At 39.6% G+C, this 9234-nt stretch overlaps 1 protein-coding gene across 1 annotated transcript in view; it reads left to right on the plus strand.

Moving 5' to 3' along the window:
* Positions 1 to 1581: 1581 nt before the first annotated feature.
* MYO1E (myosin IE) overlaps positions 1582 to 9234 on the plus strand; it is a 123902-nt gene continuing 116249 nt past the window's right edge. Inside the window, exon 1 of the mRNA XM_054837067.1 lies at positions 1582 to 1668. The gene's annotated coding sequence lies outside the window, so the exon portion shown is untranslated. The remainder of the gene's footprint in view (positions 1669 to 9234) is intronic.

Below are 9234 nucleotides of genomic sequence, written 5' to 3' on the forward strand. Positions count from 1 at the left end.
ATTACTCCTAATAAATCCTCTGGGATGCCTAAATGAAAATGCCATGGGTCTCTTTAATGGCTGTAATTCAAGGCTATCTTTTTATCATGGTCAAAATTGTTATTCTGGATTCCCACTTAATTATGAAGGTAATGCAATGTGTCAGGTCCGAGGCAGCAATGATATTGCTAATGCCAGGATGGCTTGTAAGTAGCTGAGATGGCTTGAATATTTAAAGTAATAATTTAATTTATCAGTTTGCTGATGCATTGTCTGTGGTGCTGATTTTTATAACCCAAACATTTAAATGTTTTCATATGATGATGATCAGAAGATAGAATATGTTAATAATAGTACAGTTTTCAAAAGCACTGCAGTGATTTAGAGCCTATGTCATACTTTTTAAAGAGATTCTGATCACCTGGGAACTTAAGTCTTATGGGAACCCAATGAGTTTATATACCTAAGAGCGGGTTTTCTAAGCAGGCGGCTGCATTTTATTCTTAGGAATAAAATAAATAATAAATCACCAGAATGTTTTTGACAATTTTACCCTATCATTTAATATTTAATGTTTAAATATTGTGTAACAAGCTCATTTAAACTGTTGATTTTGAAAGTTGTGAATGTCACAGCCCAGAAATCCCCAATTAAATGTGTTACAAGAACCCAATTTCCCCAAATTTCTCTCACAGAATGGAGATCAGCTGGAGGTGTCTTATGTAGGCCAAGCACAGGTGCTAGCTTCCTGCCCAGTGCTTTAGGGTGTTTTGTGAGAGAGGACTGGTGACTGACTTGTCAGCGTGATCCTGGTAGTTCACTGAACAGCGGTTTGGCAGTCACATGTTTTTCCTCACTGCTGACCTGGTTTGAAGTTGAGTCACTCCAGTAAATCATTCTGCTTCTTGAATGGGTTCTGAGCTGCTCTAGGTTTTCTGCTGCTTTTTTATCCCCTTGTAGCAGTTTGTTTGACTTGTGCATTACATTGCCAGATTCAGCCCCAAATTCTGGATTCATTGTATCATTTTTCTAGTTTTTAGGAGGAAGCGGCAGGATTCCTTTGAGGAGGAGGAGGAGGAAATAGAGTTGTTTTGTGAATGCGGAAGTACCCACGTGATGAAGAGCACGATACTGATAGGGTTCCCGCCTGAGGAAGACTGACAGGGTTTTAGAATTAAGGACAGGAACAGGAGAGATAGAGGTGCTTTGTAGAGAGCATTGACTTTATTAGAGTGGTAGCTCTTTCCTTTATATAAATATATATATAATATATATAATTTTTTTCTTTTTTAATTGAACTGGTATTTGCTTAGCCAGTATGGCTTGCCTTTAGTGGAAGGACTATCTGAATTTTGGATGAAATTTTAATATGATATTTGCTTTGTTAAGGAAGTGAGTAATTGTAGAACTGCTGGTTTTGGTTTGGTTTTTTTTCTCTTTCCTTTTTAATGAAGTCTGGAGATTCATAGAGCATCTTATTGTTGGTGCTAGCACATATTCAGGTTAATTATTTAAGAAATGTACTTCTATAATTCATAATCCAATGAGGACTGGACCTATCAATACAATATTTTTCAATGCATCCAATTTCTTCAATAGGGACAGCATAGATCATGAAGAAAATAAGAACATCACTGTTGAACTGATGAGGCTGAGACACAAAGCAAGTTGGAAGAAGATGACAGCCAGGTAAGTTTTGAATTTTTCTCTTTGAACATCTTGCTAGAGCCACATGATTCTAGGGAGTCTTCCTTTAGGAAAATTCCATTTGATTCAAACAAACTAGGAGTGAAATATGGTAAAATATTCAGCAGAGCTCTGCTTCTGAATCTCTGCTTTCTTAGGTCTGAAATGCTTCACTGCATCTTTCCAGTGTTACCTTGAGCTATGTAATCTAACTGAAAGTTCATTGCTTTAATGACCAGGAGCTAACAAAAGGAACCCAGATTCATGCAAAGCTGAGGTACTAACCTGTGAGGTTCACAGTTTCGTTCAGGTGCCTAGTAGGTACACATGGAAAACTAGGAATGGGCTCTGTGAAGAGTAGTATGTGGGTAGGGAGCCACTCAAGGCAAAGTGGTGAAGAAATACTGGGAATGCACACAGGGCTTAAATGTGTTTCTCTCTCCACATGTGCCAAAGACATCCATGTCCTATCTGTCTAGAGTACCTTATAGAAAAGAATTCAAAATTCATTAGGAAAAATGAGTATAATCATTTAAATTGATGCTTGTATTACTGGTGGAATTGAGTCTTGATTACAAGGCCATGTTTATGTATATGACATAAACCATCACTTATTAAAGTAAATGATGCCATTGCTAAGACAGTAGTATCTTTTGTGTTATTTCAAACTGCAGATTATCCTGTGTAGAATCATTTTTCCTGACATTTCTGAGGGACTTCTGTAAGGTTTAGGGATCTGGGACAGAAGCATTTTCATTCCTGAATGCTTTTTTTGTAAGACAGACCAAAGAACCTGTTCTTCTAATAGGTAAAAAAACCCAGTTACTGTCTTTAAAAACAATTCTTTCCCCTGGGAGCCAGAAGATTTCCTTGTCATAAGGTTTTTTGTTTGTTTTTTTGTTTGGTTGGGTTTTTTTAACATAGTGCTATTTATAAAAATTCTTGAAGTGAATCACTGAAATCTGAGCTTTGAAATTCTTTGTAAATAGTAGCAATGAAACTTGCCTAAAGTGTAAACAAGTAGCAATTTAAGTATTAACTATCAGTTGATATTTCACAGTGCTTCCCACATACTCATTTATAAAACACTCAAGCTGCAAGTTTGTATAAATAGCGTTTATTTACTGCTGTGGTATAATTGAAAGTTTGACGTTTGAGGCAGGTTAACACTGATAAGTGGGAACTAGTAACGACTGTTACCTAGTTGCTGTGTCATAGCTTTCCTGTGTAACCTTGAGAGATGACTTAAATTATTGGTGTGCCATTTCCTCTAACTTGTATTGTTATAATGCCTATCTAACAAGGATATTGTAAAACTGATAATTATTTTATTATACAACAGAATGGTATTGGTGTGCTTAGACATAACTCATGTGCAGGAAGAATGGCTGTTTACAAAGGGTCCTTCAGCTTCTGAGAATTTGAAACCATTGGGTTTAGTAGTGGGTGAATTAAAGATGATAGGTAACCAGACTCCATTAATATATTAATTTAATTGCCTTGAGTGAAGGAAAAAAGTCAGCACAGAAAGAAAGGCCATTACTTGTCTGGAACACTGTCTTGCATTGGTTTTGGTTTCTATTGGTACCAAACTAGGAGCTCAAACTGGTCACAGTCTGCAAGAATTAGACCATTGCATTACCTTTTCTCTCTCTGTTTTTCTCTCTATTAATGCCTCTCTGCGTTGGGGGGGGAGTGTGTTGTTGGTTTTTTGTACCTTGCACAAAGATGGTGATTTGGCTGATAGTAGATTGTCACAAGAAACCTTAGCGTGAGTACAAACTATTCTGGCACTGTGGGGTATTGGCTAATAATATAATTGAAACCACAGTCATAGGAAGGTGTCTGACGCATCCTGCTTGAGCCAGGCATTTAAAATATGTCTTATTTGAAAACCCAGTTCATCATGCATGAAGCTGCAAATTTGTTTAGATGCAAAATATAAGCTGCATTTTAGATGCCACATATAAATAGGTGTAGACATTTCAGTATTAACCACTATATGCTTCTGTGAGCAAGAGTATAAATAACAATTGAGCTTGTTTATCACTTGCAATTAATCATGCTGCATGGCCCTGGGCTGAGAAGGCCCTGAGAGCCAGACCTTCTGCCACTGTTCCAACAGGCCTTTCCTTGTTTCTCTGACCGCTCATGAAGTGAAAGGCTCTCAAATGAGCATAGCTGTGCATTTTAGTTATTTCTCCTTCTTAAACTTCTGAATGATGATTAAAATATCTTCTTGGTGAAAATCTTGCTGTTCTGTTTTTAATACCATAATATTCCATTGCCCATGCCAGATGTGAACACAGGTGACTACCTTGCTGTAGTATAGATGACTCCATTCCTGTCCCCATTGTTTAAATCTTGCCTTTAATCCTCAGTTGGTCTCCTATCAGCTTAACAAGGACCCCTGAAAACAGGGCCGAGGACAAGTGGGAAGGGCTTCACGATCATCGTGAAATCTATGAGGTTTTTTGGTCTCTGCTTGGGTGTCAGACTACTATCTTATTATTTATGGAGTTTCTCCTACTCTATTATGCTTTATTTGGAACAAAGCTGTAGTAGTGCTGGTGGAGGAGGGCACTTTTGCCTGATGTGGTGTTTGCCATGTGGAGTTCCTGCCCATTGGTGTGCACGCAGGGGTTGGGCAGTCCCAGCCTATCCCCAGAAGACCACAGGGAGACTCACGCTTAACTGAATCTCTGCTTTGCCTTGGTTAGTGGGTTTGTCTTAACAATTGCTGTCCATAAGGCATGATCTTTTTTTGACTTACTGAAATAATTTGCATGATTTCCTTAAGTGCTTCCTACCTGCTAAAATTCTTTCCAGACCTGTCAGTCTCACAGACTTGCAGCCTGACTGCCTGCCTTTACCTGACAAGAATAGTGACAGGTGGCAGTAGGGCCTCATGGGCAGAATAATACTCAATTCCCTCCTCACTTTTTTATTTTTTGAATTTAACGTGGTGTGGGAGTTTCTACAGCAAGGACAACCTAATGAATATAAATAGAGGGCACAAAGCTATAGATAATGGGCCCAAACTAGCCCAAAATCAATTGGGAGATCCAGTATCTCACCACTGTGCTCTGTCTCATGGTGTCAGTATTATTTGGATTTTCCTAGTCTCCCCTCACTCTGGATAATGGAGATACATTGCTACAAATAAACAGTGATAATATTACACTATTCTTTTTTTGTCTCATTAGTCCATGATAACTGGAACCCCAAAATGTTAAGTAAGGGTTGAGATTTTGCTATTAATGTGGCAGGATACCAGGAGACCATACCAGAGACCAGCAATCCCTTCTGTTTTGCAACATAAAACATTATACATGCAAAGAGGTAAGCAAGCAGTTTACTATACGCTGTGAGCTGCCACATTAATTTTAGGGAGATGAATCTCACAAAGGAAAGCATATGTGGAATTGGGTCACAGCACTTCACATATTCACACTTGTGCAAGATACAAAGTGATCAATCCCTGTAAGATCTCTGTAAAGTAAATAAGATTTATTATTTATAGTATAAACAGGTTAACATTTATCTTTTCAAAGCATGGCAGTAGCATAAAATATGCCTTAACTTCTGTTGTTTTCAGTTATTTGCATTTAAAAAACTCTACTTTGAATTGTAATACCTTCCTAGAATTTTATGGTTTATAAGATACTTGCAGTATACTGAAATTACAATTTTCAAAGCTAGTGAAGAAGAGTATGGCACAACCTGGAAGTCCAGTATCATATATGCAGATGTATATATGTTCTTATATGCAATTATTGAACCCTTTAAGTCATTCTTAGTGGAGACAGTACGATCACAAAGGCTACCTAGCAAAGGGGATGCCTACCTGACAGTCCTGATATCATCAGGAAATAGTAGCACAAGAATGAGACAGCAAAGTCAGTAAAAGCTGTCTTCATTTATAGTCTGCTTCAACTTCAGTTGCATATGATGGAAGCCTGTTTACTGCAATGGCATTTGAAAATGACCCTTAGCAGAAACTGAAGTCAGGTTTAATGAGAGTAACTGTTTGGAGTATGTGCAGCAGTGCATGATGTGTGTTATTTTCATTCCTGTCACTCTACAAGAAGCAAATCTCTTCTCTCACCAGCAATTCCTACTCATCCTGTCATAAAGTTCAAGCTTTTTATATTACAATAATTGTTACTTCAGTTTTATTCTGAAACTACATCCTGAGCTCAAAACACTTTTTCACTGATCTATGTCAGCAAAAGTTATGGCTCTCCCCCATATTTTGTAATGTTTGAGGCTATTCTACTGTATTATTTATTGAGATAATCCTTGCATGGATTGAGAGCATCTCTTTGTGCTAGGCCCAGAGCTTTATCTAGTAGTAACTGTTCAGATTATCCTCTGGTCTTTCAGCCAAAGTCAGACTTGTAGGGGGAGGCACTGCTGGGATAGGAACCTCTTCTGCATGTCTGCAGCAGCTTCTGGGATGATCCATGCGAAATATGTGTTGCTCTTTGAGCTTTGCTTGATTTAGAATCTTATGTTTTAGAAGAACTGCACCTGATTTTTTTCTGGGTTTGGGTTTTTTATGGTTTGTGCTCACCAAAGTTCCACTGGCAGAAAAGGTAGCAGAGAGCTTTGGTCCCCGCTCAGCATTCCTTGCACATTGTCTAAAGGACCATCACAATCACCCTCAGAGAATTTTGCTTAACTGGACATCTACCTACATTGAGAATTTCCAGAGTGATGTCTTCAGAATGTTCTTTTTTTCTTTTGTCAAAATGCATGATATTGTTAAATACTTCCAGACCCATCTCAGTGGTGTTGGAGCATTTATGGATCACACAGATAAATTGAGCATCTTCCTTTACTTGCTAGGAGTAACAGTGACACCCTGTGGCCAATTCGATAGGGGTCTTGCACCGAATTTCCGTTATTTTCTTTCAAATTCACCTCTGAATTTCTTACACCATGGGGAATATGACAGGAGGAATCCCTCCTCTACACATAGGAGGGCTTCATCCATTTGTCCTGTGTCTCATTAGATGTTTCCATTGTTGGAATACACGTCTAATGACCACTTAAATTCTAAGATACAGAGAACACTCTCTGACCCTGATGGGTTAAATACTTGAGAGGGTAGAGCAGGAAACGTAGAAACTGAGAAAAGAAGAAAAGATTACATTGCAGTTTAAATTGATGTTACAGGAATATACTGCTGTTCATATCATTATTTCCTCTAATGTGGAAACTGTCCGCTGAACTATATTGGTATGTAATGACAACATAGCCACAATATAAAACTGTACTACATAAAGAACTAAATGTTAAAGTTAGTATCATCCTTTTAACTTCTTACTTGCATCATTACTTTGGTTTGCTTAATGAGTCTAAATAAGACAATTGCTCTGTGACTACTGACAAAATTCTGTTTCCAGTTAAGTGCTTCACTGCATAGTACTATAGCTCTACTGTGTTACCACATGCTAATGTAAAAGGCACGTGCCCCAGTTAAAATATCTCTGAATTTGTCCTTTGACATTTGCGATGTCATTCAGGCAATGTAGTTGACTGAGTACTATGGTCTGCACACTGCAAGTGGTTTAAGCCTCATGCATGTTAAAGAGCTGACAAAAGAAGGATTTTAAAACTTCATGAGAGGAGGTGGTCTGCTTTTGGCTGGCTTTATTTTGTGGTAGTGATGGTTTTTTGTGGTGGTCTTTTTAGGGATGTAGGAAGGAGAAAAAAGTTTAAGAAGTATTGGGCAGAGATCCTTGTGAAACTTCATCTGAATCTTCTGTAAAACACAGATTGCTTACAAAAAAATTAATGGACATGCAGGGAAGAATATAATAAATCAGGTGTTGTGTCCTCTGTGCATGAAATTTAAGCCCATTATGTCTTGTCCTATTAAGACTCCATTTAGGGTAGGTGGTATTCTCTAAGCATTGGAATACACTGAATAGTCAATGGTTTATTCTTGAAAGATTTTTGTAAGCAGGTTAGACAAGTGTCTGACAAATATTTTAGGTAGAGTTGGCCCTATCTTGAAGCAGAGAGATGGAGAAGATGGCTTCTCAAGGTTCCTCCCAGTTCTTCCTTCAGTGAGTTTATGGTTATGTCAGTGTTTTAAATAGCATTTTTTGCATTTACGGTATTATATTTTCCCAGCTACACTTAAGTCTCATTCTGTTTGCTTGAGTGTTGTCCAGAAAAACACTGCCTCTTCTCCCTACCTTTTTCCATTTGGGGCTCTGGCAGACCTGTGTTCAGTGCTGTACAGACAGTGACTCATAGTACTTATGCTGAACAAAGAAAGCACGTTACTTCCACCATCAAAAGCCCTCTGTATCTCTGAAGGACTGGCACACAGGAGTGCAACTGGAGACCAGCTTGGAAAGGAAAAAGAAAGGGGCAGCTCCACTTTCAAGCACAGGTATTTCCTTCTATTTGGTTTTACAGGATCTCTGCAGGTCAGTTTTCAGAATGTTTCAGCTTTGCAAAATCAAGCTTTCACAGACCATAGTGTCTGTAATACTGTCCTTCTGGCTTCATAGGTATTCTTCCCCTGCGGGCATCTTGTTTCTGAGGAGATGATTTTGCCATATAACTTTCAGATGATTAAAAGATACAGGGACTCTAATTCTCACTTGAAGAACTCAGCTCTTACTTATCAGACTACGCAGACAAGACCTATTTTGTGCAGAAACTTTTTTAAGTTAACTGAAGGGAAAACAAAACAAAATGATTTGGGGTTTTGAGGGTTTTTTTTAATTCTGAGTGCACCCTCAGCAAGTTTGCTGATGACACCAAGCTGTGTGGTGCAGTTGGCATGCTGGAGGGAAGGGATGCCATCCAGAGGGACCTTGACAGGCTGGAGAGGTGGGCCCGTGTGAACTGCATGAAGTTCAACAAGGCCAGGTGCAAGGTCCTGCATGTGGGTCGGGGCAATCCCAAGCACAGAGGCTGAGTGGAGAATGGATTGAGAGCAGCCCTGAGGAGAAGGACTTGGGGGTGTTGGTGGGCGAGAAGCTCAACATGAGCCGGCAATGTGCGCTTGCAGCCCAGAAAGCCAACTGTGTCCTGGGCTGCATCAAAACCAGCATGACCAGCAGGTCGAGGGAGGTGATTTCGCCCCTCTAGTCTGCTCTTGTGAGACCCCACCTGGAGTACTGTGTCCAGCTCTGAGGTCCCCAGTACAAGACAGACATGGAGCTGTTGGAGCAAGTCCAGAGGAGGCTGTGAAGATGATCTGAGGACTGGAGTGCCTCTCCTATGAAGACAGGCTGAGAGGGTTGGGATTGTTCAGCCTGGAGAAGAGAAAGCTTCAGGGAGATGTTATAGCAGCCTTCCAGCACCTAAAGGAGCCTACAAGAAAGCTGGAGGGGGACTGTTTACAAGGGCACGGAGTGACAGAACAAGAAGTAACAGCTTTAAGCTGAAGGAGGATAGATTTACATTAGATCTTAGGAAAAAATTTTTCCCTGTGAAGGTGGTGAGGCACTGGAACAGGATGCCCAGAGAAGCTGTGGATGCCCCATCCCTGGAAGTGTTTAAGGCCAGGTTGGATGGGGCTTTGGGCAACATGGTCTAGTG

This window comes from Grus americana, chromosome 10 (assembly GCF_028858705.1).
Source record: "Grus americana isolate bGruAme1 chromosome 10, bGruAme1.mat, whole genome shotgun sequence".
NCBI classification, from domain to species: Eukaryota; Metazoa; Chordata; class Aves; order Gruiformes; family Gruidae; genus Grus; species Grus americana.